Source organism: Coenobita brevimanus, chromosome 2 (genome assembly GCF_032717465.1).
Source record: "Coenobita brevimanus isolate Jiangsu-jjx chromosome 2, ASM3271746v2, whole genome shotgun sequence".
Classification (NCBI taxonomy): domain Eukaryota; kingdom Metazoa; phylum Arthropoda; class Malacostraca; order Decapoda; family Coenobitidae; genus Coenobita; species Coenobita brevimanus.
Genome location: NC_136955.1, coordinates 453,361 through 463,991, shown reverse-complemented (window position 1 = coordinate 463,991; position 10,631 = coordinate 453,361). Strand labels below are relative to the sequence as shown.

Genomic DNA, 10,631 nt, shown 5'->3' with positions numbered 1-10,631 from the left:
TAATAGATAAATTGTATAAAGAATATTTTAGATTTCTGTTCGTACTCACTGTATTATATCTGCTTAGTTTTGTAAGCTGTGTACGTGTAGACTAACGCACACACACACACACACACACACACACACACAGGAACTCTCTCTCTCTCTCTCTCTTTTTCTCTCTCTCTCTTGAACAGTACCTCTCAGTTCTCCCTTTCTTACTTTCCTTTCCCTTATCTCTCCTTCTTTCCTCCCCTCCCTCCCTCCCTCCCTCCCTCTCTCTCTCTCTCTCTCTCTCTCTCACACACACACACACACACACACACACACACACACACACACACACACACACACACGCACTACAACCTTCAGTATATTATTCAACTCTACCCATCAAACATCTCTTACCTTTGTTTTAATTCTGAGTAAGAGAGGCAGGTGAGCACGTCTCTCTCTCTCTCTCTCTCTCTCTCTCTCTCTCTCTCTCTCTCTCTCTCTCTCTCTCTCTCTCTCTCTCTCTCTGTCTCTCTCAGTATTAAAGCTTCTATGAACGTCTACAGTCACTTACATGTACAGTACATGTATGTATGTATGTATGTATATGTGCACGTATGTATGGTTGTAGTGTATACATGTGTGTGTGTATCTATGTATGTATGTGCACGCATATATGGTTGTAGTGGATGTATGTGTGTATGTATATATGTAAGAGTATGCATGTGTGTAAGCATGTATATATGGTTATAGTTTATGTATGTGTGTGTGTGTCTGCTTCTGTGTGTGTGTGTGTGTGTGTGTGTGTGTGTGTGTGTGTGTGTGTGTGTGTGTGTGTGTGTGTGTGTGTGTGTGTGTGTGTGTGTGTGTGTGTGTGTGTGTGTGTGTGTGTGTGTGTGTGTGTGTGTGTGTGTGTGTGTGTGTGTAAAATAATCAGGTCACTGAGGTAAGGGGAAGTGAGTAATAGGCAGAAAAACATTGGAATCTGACGTCATATCCTGAAGTCTGGTGGGCCAAGAGTGACGTCACCAAGGCCCTAACACCTCCTCCTAGGCGACTTATTTTCCTTATTACTCCTTACTATCCTCCTCCGTAACATTTAGATTATTCAAATACCACCATTTTTAAGTAACACATAATTGAGATATAACCCTCTGTATCCAATAATAAATCGCTAAGGAAGAGGTGTTAGGGAGCTTCCTTAAATCAGTTTAAAAAGGTTTTGTAGGGTCGTTTTGAAGGTGGCTTGGGAGACGCATGGTTACCACCCAGCGTAGTAAGTGGATTCTGGGTTACAGGAAATCATATACCTTGTCACTGTAGCATCACCTAAAGACACAACTACATCAAGTGAGTGGATGGTGGATGGGGGAAGTTCAGGTACTGTATAACGTAACTTGATTATATATATAGAGCCATTTATAGTTACTCATGTGTAGAGAAAAACTGCTCTATATTGATGGAAAACACACACACACACACACACACACACACAGGCACAGACAGACAGACCGATAGACAGACAGACAGACAGACAGACAGACAGACAGACAGACAGACAGACAGACACACACACACACACACACACACACACACACACACACACGAACGGGATATTATGAATATTTTCCAGTTTTTCAAATCTCATTCTTTGTTTTTTTTTTTTTATCTTCATTCGATCCTATTTACCTTTTTTTTTTCTTCATTTTTGGCCCCGTGGAGAGGATGGAGAGTGAGAGACTGACTAGAAGAGTGTATGTGGGTGAGGTGGAGGGGTAGAGGGAGGATGAGGTGGAGGGATGAAGTGGAGAGGTATATGAGGGAGAGGGGTGTGAGTTAGTGGAGCTGAATGGTGGAAGACAGGGCGACATGGAGGCGATTTGTTTGTGGCCACCCTTCACGGGATTAAGGCGTCTGGGTATAGATAGATAAACAGAGGGAGAGAGAGAGAGAGAGACCCTGCCATGAACCGAGTCGCCATGAGAGGCAAGAATTAAAGACCAAATGATGCAAATGTCACCTGGATCAAGGAGGCCATTTGCTCAGGTAGGCTAAGTAATTAAAAAAAACTCAGGTGAACTTTGCTTGATTTGGTAATTGATTTTTTTGCTTTTTATTTTTCTTACTTAAATGATCTTAGTCAAAATATTTCACCTCCAAATGCTCCTCCTCCAAATGGTCCCCCTCCAAATGCTCCCCCTCCAAACGCTTCACCTCCAAACGTTCCATAGATAGACAGATAGAAATAATAAGATAGAGAGGATAGTGAGTAGGAAATTCCAGAGAGAGAGAGAGAGAGAGAGAGAGAGAGAGAGAGAGAGAGAGAGAGAGAGAGAGAGAGAGAGCAGTCCTTGTGTCGATCCCTGTCTGCTCTACATATATAAACACGGAAAGGAGAACGCGTATCCACACAAGGCACACCCACCCCACACCACCAACACGCACGCCCTCCGAGATGGTAAGAAAAATTGCATCAATCATCATCATCATCATCACACGCCAACACCTCCTCCTCCTCCTCCTCCTCCTCCTCCTCATCATCATCATCATCATCATCATCATCATCATCATCATCATCATCATCATCATCAGTAGCAACAACATCACACACACCAACACCATCATCATCATTATCATCATCATCATCATTATCATCGTCCTAGTCCTCCTCCTCCTCATCAGTAGCAGCAGCATCACACACATTATCATCATCATCATCACCACACACACATTACCACCGTCATCACCAACACCATCATCATCACGAGCACCACTACAGTCCCCATCATCATCATCATCATCATCATCATCATCATCATCATTCTAATGTTTATGCAGTGATTTTTACATTTTAATAAAGTTTAGAAATTCTTAATACATACTGTTTTAGAAAGTGTTAAAAAAATAGATCTTTGGCATTCTAATTCTTCAGTGCAACATGATTTTGGATTCCTGATGCTCCTGTTCATAGCAATTACCTAAACAATACATGAGTGTAACCACATGCTTAGACATAACGAAGCAAGATTCAGATCATGTAAGATTACCTCAGTACCATGCAAAGAATCCGCCAATTTCACTCATACCTGGCGTAAGCATAGACAAGCATCCCAATCAGAGAGAGGGTTAGGATGGAATGAACATAATGGTGAAGGAGAATTGGCAAAAGCTTCAGAAATATTGGTTGTCTGACTAAATGATGCTCGCGTGGTCGATAGTGTCCGTTCAAGCCTAGTTGTGCTTCTTTTTCCAGGCAGACAGTCGTTATCTGGTGGTGGTGTTGGCTGTGCTGGCTGTCGTGAGTGCTGAAGTGCTGGAGTCCCATTATGGAAGACTCAGGAGGCAGGTGCAGTCAGCAGGAAGTCAGCAGGCCCATCAGGCACCGTCCCACAACGTTCAGCGACCCAACGCCTTTCTTCAGGGTGACTTCCCCACAGGAGGACATCACGGACAGGGGAATGGAAAAGTACATCATGGACAGGGACATCACGGACGGGGCCATGGAAAAATATATCAAGGACAAGGACATCACGGGTCTGTCCACGCACCACACGGACATGCTCAACCACACGGATATGCCCAACCGATAAGCGTGGAGGTTCTGCCTGATGGTCGCGTGGTGCAGCAACCCATCAGTGTGGAGACATTCGGCCCTGGTGGACAGCAGGTCGGACCGCAGCCCATTAGTGTGGAGACTTTCGGCCCCGGTGCACAGCAGGTCGGACCGCAACCCATCAGCGTGGAGACGTTCGGCCCCGGTGGACAGCAGGTCGGACCACAGCCCATCAGTGTGGAGACGTTCGGCCCCGGTGGACAGCAGGTCGGACCACAGCCTATCAGTCTGGAGGTGGGACCCAATGGGCAGACCAGACCCCAGCCCATCAGCCTGGAAGTTGGTCCCCACGGTCAGCAGGTTGGCCCCCAAGTCGTCAGCTTAGAGGTAGGATTGCACGGTCAGCCTCACCATGGTGCATTGGCTGGTTATCATGGTGGTCCTGGAACTCATCATGGCGGTGCTGGAACTCATCATGGCGGTGCTGGAACTCATCATGGTGGTGCTGGAACTCATCATGGTGGTGCTGGAACTCATCATGGTGGTGCTGGAACTCATCATGGTGGTGCTGGAACTCATCATGGTGGTGCTGGAACTCATCATGGTGGTGCTGGAACTCATCATGGTGGCGGCTTCTATCATGGTTTTAATGGACATTATGAGAATCCTGAAGTTCACCATGGAGGCCAGGCAGGCTTTGTGCAGCCCGTGTACCCTGGTGCCAGAGCGAGGGGCCAGGTGCAGCCAGGTAGTCAGGTCCACCTTGAAGCCCCAGCAGGAGGTGCGAGTCCCGTCAGTGGAGGTGTTCACGACGGAGGCCATGGCGGTGCAGGGGCAGTGGGTGGCAATGGTGCTCAAGGTGGCCATGGCGGTAAAGAGGCAGTGGGTGGCCATGGCGGTAAAGGGGCAGTGGGTGGCCATGGCGGTAAAGGGGCAGTGGGTGGCAATGATGCTCAAGGTGGCCATGGCGGTAAAGGGGCAGTGGGTGGCAATGGTGCTCAAGGTGGCCATGGCGGTAAAGGGGCAGTGGGTGGCAATGGTGCTCAAGGTGGCCATGGCGGTAAAGGGGCAGTGGGTGGCAATGATGCTCAAGGTGGCCATGGCGGTAAAGGGGCAGTGGGTGGCAATGATGCTCAAGGTGGCCATGGCGGTAAAGGGGCAGTGGGTGGCAATGGTGCTCAAGGTGGCCATGGCGGTAAAGGGGCAGTGGGTGGCAATGATGCTCAAGGTGGCCATGGCGGTAAAGGGGCAGTGGGTGGCAATGATGCTCAAGGTGGCCATGGCGGTAAAGGGGCAGTGGGTGGCAATGATGCTCAAGGTGGCCATGGCGGTAAAGGGGCAGTGGGTGGCAATGGTGCTCAAGGTGGCCATGGCGGTAAAGGGGCAGTGGGTGGCAATGATGCTCAAGGTGGCCATGGCGGTAAAGGGGCAGTGGGTGGCAATGGTGCTCAAGGTGGCCATTCTGGAAAGGCAGGTGGCCACAATGGCAAGCACTAGCACAGAGGGTCGTCACTGCTGTTTTAAAGGCTTCATAAGGGGTTATGTACACCAGTCCTGTATGTGACAGCCCTAGCATGTATTCAGTATGGATGGTGGGTGTTAGAGCCGAAGTGGTGACATGTGGAAATGTAGGAGGACTACCGGCCCCAAATAGGACTACTGGGATTTGGGAATAGGCCCTGAAGCCTTTGCCCAGTTTCGGACACGTAAAAAAAATACTCCTTTTACCATAACTTGGCCTAAAAGTGTCATTTCTAAATTATAGCTGCTGAACTGTAACAAAAGACTTACCGGTACTCTAGAATGTGATGCTATTGACAAAGAAGTGCTAAGGGTAAGATGCATAGCCTTAGCACTGACTTTTCTGCCACTTAGCTATGTGAAATAAACAGTAAGAGAACGTAAATCTGAGCCAAGTTAAGGTGAAAAGAGTATAGTAGGGTTTGTCTGTAAATACATTAGTAGCTATTTATTTATATATATATATATATTTATCTATTGAAAGCAAAATATCGTTGATACATATTGTTCTGCTATGGTCTGTGTGGACGAAGATGTATCGACTGTATAAAATATAAATAAATACACTAATCCCACTCTTGTATCAGTCATATAATTTTTACCTCCTATCTGTCACTCACAACCCAATACACTCTTATGCTGATGACTCGACCCTTCATAGTTCTTTCACATTTAGTACCTCCTTTACACAATCTGATATTATTAATTCTCAAATAAACACAGCAGTCAGTCTGAACCAGGACCTTTCTAAAATTAATCAACGGGGACAAATAAATCTGGTCTCATTTAATGCTCAGAAAACTAAATACATTAATTTCTCCAACAGAAAAAATCCCTCAGACTCTCACGTAATTTTAAATGATGTCAATATTCCCATATCCACTACAATTGATATCTTAGGTGTTACTCTAAACCCCAACCTAAGCTGGACAGCTCATGTTAAATCCCTTGCTAAAAATGCTTCTAAAAAATTGGGACTTCTGTACGGAGTTCGTGAATTCTTCACTGACGAGCAGATGGCCACAATATACAAAAGTCATGTGCGTTCTCAGATCGAATACTGTTCACCACTGTGGAGTGGATGTGGAGCGGTTGCACTGAGGCTGTTGGATAAAATTCAAAATAAAGCCATTAGATTAATCAATAACCCTGCCATTACGCAGGACCTTCCTCCATTGTCAGTACGAAGAGATGTTGCTTCTTTAGCATTATTTTACCGATATTTTTACCGTAAATGCTCTGACCAACTTGCTTCAATTGTGCCTCCCCTTCACATTTTCTCCCGAAATACTCGGGCAGCTGGGAGCGCCCATGAACTTACTCTTTCCTCTTCAATGCAGAACCTCTGCTTATCAAAATTCATTTATCCCCGGAACTACTACTACTCTGGAATTCACTTCCTGGGAGTTGCTTCCCACATACATTTAATCCTCTCGAATTTAAATCCAATTGTTATAAGTATTTTATGAATGGAGGATGCCTTTAGGCACATGGATTTATTTTTTTTCCTTTGTTTTTCGTTCCTCCATTCCTTATAAAAAAAAAAATTACCTACTCTTCCTCCATAGCCTGCTGGGAAGGAAATCACAAACATTTTTACAATTGATTTTGCTGTAATTTAGATTTGTTTTGAGGATGGGGAGCGAGAGACTAACGAGGAGAGTGTATGTGAGTGAGGTGGAAGGGTGAGAGAGGGAGGGGGATGCCGAGGATAAGGTGGAGGGATGGAGTGGAGAGGTATGTGAAAGAGGGGATCGTGAGCTGGGAGCGGGGCAGTGAAATGGCGTTGGACTAGGCGACATGAAGGCGATTTGTTTGTGGCCACCTCTTACGGGATTGAGGCGTCTGGCAATAGATAGACAGATAGATAGATAGACAGATAGACTGTTGCACATATTATATTTGTCAAAGCTGGATGGAATGGTTTTATCTGAAGTTAGTATGTGTTAGGGCATAAGATAAAGATAACAGCAGAGAGAGAGAGAGAGAGAGAGAGAGAGAGAGAGAGAGAGAGAGAGAGAGAGAGAGAGAGAGAGAGAGAGAGAGCCACCATGACATCAATTCTCTTTAACCTCGACATCAATAATAGCTTACGTGACCACCTGCCGGGAATCTAAGTCATTTTTTAGCTGTATTTTATTTTAAGCTTAAGGTTCAAAAGCTAAACGAGAGCTAAACTGATTTCCTATATTGTATTTTTCTATTTAAGTCTCCCAGCTATAGCCATAAATAAATCGCTAAGGAAGAGGTGTTAGGGAGCACAAATCCGTCCACTATCACCATACTCTGCATAAGTAACGTACAAACGGATATTAACCAGTCATATCCATAAATAAATCGCTAAGGAAGAGGTGTTAGGGGAGCCTCCTTAATCGACGAGCAAATAAGACACAAATTCGTATACCCCTCGGTTCTGGAAGCTCCCTAACACCTCTTCCTTAGCGATTTATTTTTGGCTATGGCTGGTTAATATCCTACTGTACGTTATTTATGCAGAGTATGCGATATTGGAAAGATTTATGCTCCCTAACACCTCTTCCTTAGCGATTTATTTTTGGATATGGGTGGTAGGAGTCATAAGGGTGAAGAAATGCATTGTTTTAGCGTGAAAGTAGGCCTTATGACAGGATTAATACTATGGATCCTAGTAGTAGTAGTAGTAGTAGTATAGTAGTTGTAGTAGTAGTAGTAGTAGTAAAAAAAAAATAATAATAATAACGATGATGATGATGATAATAATAATAATAATAATAATAATAATAATAATAATAACAATAAAATAATAATAATAATAATAATAATAATAATAATAATAATAATAATAACAATAAAAATTCACCACTCATTAGCTAGAGAACAATGCTAGAAATGACCATATTGCAGAGAAACATGATAGAAATATAATTACCCTTTACTGCTCCTGTGACGAGAGAGAGAGAGAGAGAGAGAGAGAGAGAGAGAGAGAGAGAGAGAGAGAGAGAGAGAGAGGGGGGGATAAGAAAAAAATGATTAAGCCTCAACAGTAGAGCTGCCTTGATAATGAGAGGGCAATTATGATGCTCCACATGCTAATATCATCCTCCTTCTGGCATTAAGCAACACACACACACACACACACACACACACACACACACACACACACACAAACATAATTACCCCTTTCACGAATCCTATCCTCCTTTGTGGCCTTAAGCAACGCACACACACACACACACACACACACACACACACACACACACACACACACACACACACACACACACACACACCTAATTTCCCCTCTCACCAATCCCATCCTCTTTTCTGGCATGAAGCAACACACAGGGGAAAAAAACACGCCCAAAAACACAACCAGCTGATCTTTACACAAGGAAATTGCTTGCTCTCTGAGTCTATCCAAACGAGTTATAGAGATGGAGGTTGTGGAGGCATATAAAGGTTGGGGGACAGCGAAGCACGACACAGTTCCGACAGCTCTCGATAGCTAAGCAGACAGTCTCCGTGAAACCATGGTAAGTCTGGGCAAAAGCTTCTCCTAGAATAACGCTGGCTGATGTTCCCGTCAAGGTCCCCCAAAGATAAAGTATCCTCCCGTGGAAAGGTGATAGCTGGGTTAAAATCTTCTCCTAGAATAATACTGGTTGATGTTAGACTCAGGTCCCTAACTCTCGAGGAAAAATGTAATGTTGGGGCAAAATCTTCTCCTGGAATAACACGGGTTGATGTTGTATTCCGGTCCCTATTTCTCTGCCCCTTTCTCGTCCTCCATATCACATAAGGGTTTGTATTCTCCCTAACACCTCTTCCTCACCGATTTATTTTTGGATACGGCTGGGTAATATTGTTTTGTACGTTATTTATGCAGAGTATGGTGATATTGGAATGATTTAAGTAGAGTATGGTGATACTGGAATGATTTAAGTAACAAGGAAGAGGACGGCAAGGTGTAATGAGCAAAATGAATCACTTAGGAAAAGGTGTTAGGGAGCTTCCTTGACTGACGAGAGTAGGGGCTTTTATCTGCCGCTACCAACATTACCATTAGTGTCACTTTCAGAAATTTTAGTGTGTGTGTGTGTGTGCGTGTGTGTGTGTGTGTGTGTGTGTGTGTGTGTGTATGTGCGTGTGTGTGTGTGTGTGTGTGTGTGTGTGTGTGTGTGTGTGTGTGTGTGTGTGTGTGTGTGTGTGTGTGTGTGTGTGTGTATCTTTTCATATGTCCACCCCAACTCAGTGTATTCATTTTTAATCCATTTAATAATACCGCATCTCACTTTCATTGCATCCTCTTCCATTCCCTCGATCCCTTCAGTTCGATTATATATTTTTCATTATTATCTACCTGCCCTCAAGCGACTTCTATTTCGCCAATTAGAGCCCCATGTCAGAAAAGGGATCATTGAAGGCCTTAATTATAGATAGATAGATAGACAGACAGGGATAGATAGATAGTTTACAAGGCCTCTCCTCAGGTATGTAATGATGAATGGATAAAAAGCGATGCAGTGGATTGAAGGGGTGACTTATAAATTTCTCCGTCGCTCTCCACAGGCAGGCAAGCTTCAGTTCTTCGTGCTGGTGGCGCTGGTGGCCGTTGTGTCTGCCGCTGTGCTGGAGCCTCAGGCCAGGATGAAGAGGCAGGTGGGGGCCTCACACCACCATGCCCACCCATCTCTCCAGGGCAACTTTGGACATCACGGCCACCGCTTTGCCCAGCCCGTCAGCTTCGAGTACATTCCCGGACGCGGTTTCGTGCAGCAGCCTCAGAGCATCGAGTACTTCCCTGGCGGACACGCACACTGGGGCAAATAAGCAGCGAGATCAGCGGGTTTGGTTCAGTGTGGTGTAGGAGGCCTTGGCACTTGTTCCCCAGTGATTTATTTTGTCTATTTGGCATACTACACCTTGTCAAATTAATGCAAACCTCATTGATTGACAACTAAATCCCTCACGCTGCGTTCAGTAATACCTCTTGTTTGACACTGATACAAGCTGTGTCAGTGTTAATCCAAATCTATGCTGCATACAAGAGGATGTTTGCTGTAAAATGAGTACTAAATCACTAAGGAAGAGGAGCTACGGAAACTCTGAAACCAACAGGAACTAGGCCTTGTGTCTGTGGCAGGGGCGCGGCTGTGGCTGTGCTCGGCTGCAGTTATCAATCTTGTGCTTTAGTATATCCGAAGCTGTGGAACTGTCTTGATGTGAACAAAATTCCAGAGATGCATAATTCAGATATTTGTGTGGTTGTATATTCGCACCTAAAATTTTTTGGATCGGCAGCCAATAGATTTTTTTTCCCCATAAAAACCATCCGATTATGATTCCACAAAATTGTATATTTGTGTAAATAAGAATAAAATTTTTGAAAAAGTAAGCTTTCACGTATCATTTCAACCCGTCACTGGCAAAGACTTAAAACTGACGCTATTCCCAACACGTTATATCCCCTCCTGTCTGATGGTCTGATGATAGAATTCTTGGATCAAAATACATTATACTTTAAGCTGTATGATTTATGTCTCCACCTTTGCTATCCTTGTCTTATTCTAGCTATTTAATTACTCTTGTTGGAGCTGCCTAACAT

At 44.5% G+C, this 10,631-nt stretch overlaps 1 long non-coding RNA gene across 1 annotated transcript; it reads left to right on the top strand.

The window, feature by feature from the left end:
* Positions 1–8,514: 8,514 nt before the first annotated feature.
* Positions 8,515–10,421, top strand: LOC145391389 (uncharacterized). Its single transcript, XR_013895842.1, has 2 exons — positions 8,515–8,559; positions 9,596–10,421. It is a non-coding gene; the product is annotated as an uncharacterized LOC145391389 (long non-coding RNA).
* The last annotated feature ends 210 nt before the right edge of the window (positions 10,422–10,631 follow it).